We start from the raw sequence: 3,603 nt of genomic DNA on the forward strand, positions 1-3,603 counted from the left end.
CAGAGTAGGGATCATACGTGTTGTACACAGGGTTGCTGTGAGTCGCAAGCAACTCGACAGCACATAACAACAATGTCTACTTATAGGTACTATCGTTTACCTCATGTGAAACACTGCCATTTTGCTAAAAAGTAACCTCAGAGAATAGATTCAGCTCAAAGTTTAAAGACTATCTCAGGACAATAGTCTTAAGGAGTCTGCTGTTTTCAACTAGTCCCCTAAATGTAAACTTTTGAAGGATTTCGTTTCTGTTCTGTGTTTTCCTCCCCTTCTATCAAGGACTATAATGGCCTTTGTCAGAATGGTTGGTAGTGGTGGCTGGGCACCATCTACTTCTTGTGGTCCCAAAATGGATCATATTAGCATAATAGACTAGTTTCTTGTCTGAAACTTTGGTTTTCTTCTTTCTCCTTGGCTCTTAACTAGTATAAACCAATAGTTGTATCCTGAGGGCTACTCATAAGCTTTCTTCCCCTCGGTTCCAATGTGGTGTGACGTGCTTTCCTTGTGGCCTTTCTTTTCTGGTCTTCAGAGTAACCTTCAGGGACAAATCTTATTCTTCTGTCCACCCTCTATCACTACTCATAAGCTTTTTATAAAATGTCCTTTTTTAATTCCTTATTGCACATTTTCTTCTCCCCTAGCCCACCCTTGTTCCAGATGATTCTCATACATATAATATTCATAAGCTTTTAAAACTCCAGAATACAATAAATAATTCACCACAGGGTGGTGATGGTGGTGTTGATTGTCATCAAGTCAAGCACAACTCACAGCAACCCCATGAACAAAAGACCTGAAGCCTTTCTATAACTATTGTGAATTCTATGGTATGAGCAGACCTTATGCCGAAAGAAAAAGATCCATTTTATTGCATGATCACTTTTTCTTTTTTACAACTAAATTATGTCTCTTCTTATCTGTATCATACTGAACAATGAGTCCTGGGTTGCAAAAGAGGATATCTTTTTGCACCTGTTTGAGTGCCTGATAATTTTAAAAAGAAAAGTTTTAAGTACTATGTCTAAAAGGTGGCACCAGGTCCTCACCTTACATCTCAAATGGTTAGAAAAATAATTTCCAAACTTGGCTGTATATTAGACTCATTTGAAAGCCTTAAAAATTCTGATGCCTGGAAACCACCTTATTTAATTGGTCTGGGGTGTGGCCTGGGTATCAAGATTTTTAAAGCTTTGTAAATGATTCAGATGTGCAACAGCAAAATTTGGGAAACACTGCTCAGCAGATCATTGATGAATAACCTTTCCTGGGAGCCAAAAACCACTCCCTCACTTCCACCCCAGAGCAATTAGATTAGACTTGTCTTTAGCATATCAGCCCTGCTATTCACCACTCTGGAAACAGAAACAAAACAGAACATTCTCCCCCTTTCTTAAAAGTCATGTCTCTTGATGAGGGAAAGAACAGATTAGAAGTGATATATGATTGAGTATTATGGTTAGCACAGGAATCCAGAATTAAGGTTGCATAGAGAAGTGTACTCGGGGTAGGGGGTTGGGAGTAAGGGATGTGGGAATTGTATACTAATGAAGGAATTTTTTTTTCTTTTTCTCTTGGAGGGGGAAGCGAGCTGGTGGGGAGGGGTGGTCAGGGAGAAAAGTGCGGCAATGAATGAATGGAAATCCAAAACCTCTGTAAATGTCTATTAAAATTAATAATATAATAAAAAAGTCATGTCTCTTTCTGCCAACGTGTAGTTGATAAGAACATCAATGTACACGCATGTTTATTGCTGCGTTGTTCAAAATAAAGAGATGGAAACAACCCAAGTGTCCATCAACAACAACAACAAAAAAAAGTGGATAGAGAAGCTGTGGTATATTCACACAATGGAATACTATGCTGCATTGAAAAACAAGGAACTCATGAAATATTATGCAAAATGGGTGGCCCTGGATGACATTATACTAAGAGAAATATATCCATCACAAAAGAAAAAAGATTGCATAATTTCACTGTTATAAATCAGGACTGATATTGGGTTTAGGGGGAAAATAAGAGGGAATAACAGTGTACACTGCATTGAAACAGATGAGGGAAAAGAACTGCTTAAATAGGATATATGATTAAGTATTATTTGCATGACAACAGTTTAGAATAAGAGCTGCTTAGTAAAGTGGACTAGGAGGAATTGTACATCAATGAAAAAAATTTTTTTCAAAGAGAAAAGCAAACTGGGGGGTGGGCAGGGAAGGAAATGTACAACAATGAATGAATGGAAATTCAAGTTCTCTATAAACTCATTAAAATATCAATAAAAAAAGAAGGGGGGAAATTAACGCTATTGAAAGAAGATCCATTCTATATTCCCCTGCCTCCTCCATCCTCCTCTGATTCCCCCCTTGGTAGTTGGGGCTGTAGAAGTGGAGGATGAGAAAGGAAGCCACCCAGTAAACACAACATTCTATAAAGTAGACATTTTCCTGGGACACTCATATTTTCAAAGAGGACTGCTGCTAAGCAAAGAAGATCTCACAGGAGAGGGTCTTCTCTAGACAGCTCAGGGACATGTCTTGGCTGGTCTGGATTATTCAGCATGTTTACTTAAAACAGAAAATCAGATCCTAGCTAGAAGCATTCCATTCACCTAACAACTTGTTTGAATTGAAATTTAACTTGGTTATTATTGAGAGTTGTCTATAACATTTATGCTCTTTCTATGCCAAGTAATCTCTTCCTTAATTGAAAGTCTTCATATCGTCTTCAAATGTTGTTTCATGCAAGAAAGCTTTTGTTAAAGACTTTTGCTTGCAGTTACAAAAACTAAAGGGAGCTTAAACAAAGAGGTGAGTTTATAACAAGATTAAAGTCTCAGAGTGACACAAATGGCTAACATTGGATTGTTAACCTAAAGGTGTCACCCAATAACACCACACAGGAAAAACCCGGCAATCTGCTTCAGTAAAGATTATGGTCAAGAAAACCCTCTGGAGCAGTTCTAACCTCAGTAACAGCGGGGGTAGGGGTGGGGTGGGGGGTGGATGCGTATGTAATTAACTCAGTGGTGACAGGTTTGATTTTTATTGTCACTGTTATCAATAACAGAGATTACAAATGGGACCAGAAAAATTTAAGCCCCAGGGAGAGGCAGAAATCAAACATACATTATCAGAATCATGAATTAAAATCTGAAGATTTAGCCCAGAGAAGGGTCAGGTCTCACAGAATAACAAGCATCCAATATTAATTGAACATTTACTATGTGCCAGACAGCATTCTAAACTCTTCATATATTAATACATTTGTTGTTGTTGTTTATCATAGAGTCAGAACCAACCCATAGCTGACCTTCAGGAGCGTTTCAGAGGCAGTTAATCACACAGGAGATTGCCCATCCTTCTCCCGCAGAGCTGCTGGTGGATTCAAATCACATACCTTCAGGATTGCAATGTGGCTTCTTGCCACTAGGCTATCAGTAAAATAACTAGTAAAATAAATATTTATATTACTATCATGAAGTCTCTTACAATTACTATTCTCATATTACAAATGAGGAAATTGAAATACACGGAAGATAAGCAACGTATTCTAGCTGGCATCTGAACTCAGGTGGTCTGGCTTTCAGAATCACACGTTTAACTA

This window comes from Elephantulus edwardii, unplaced genomic scaffold (assembly GCF_000299155.1).
Source record: "Elephantulus edwardii isolate Elephantulus edwardi_28Jun2011 unplaced genomic scaffold, EleEdw1.0 scaffold00216, whole genome shotgun sequence".
NCBI lineage: Eukaryota > Metazoa > Chordata > Mammalia > Macroscelidea > Macroscelididae > Elephantulus > Elephantulus edwardii.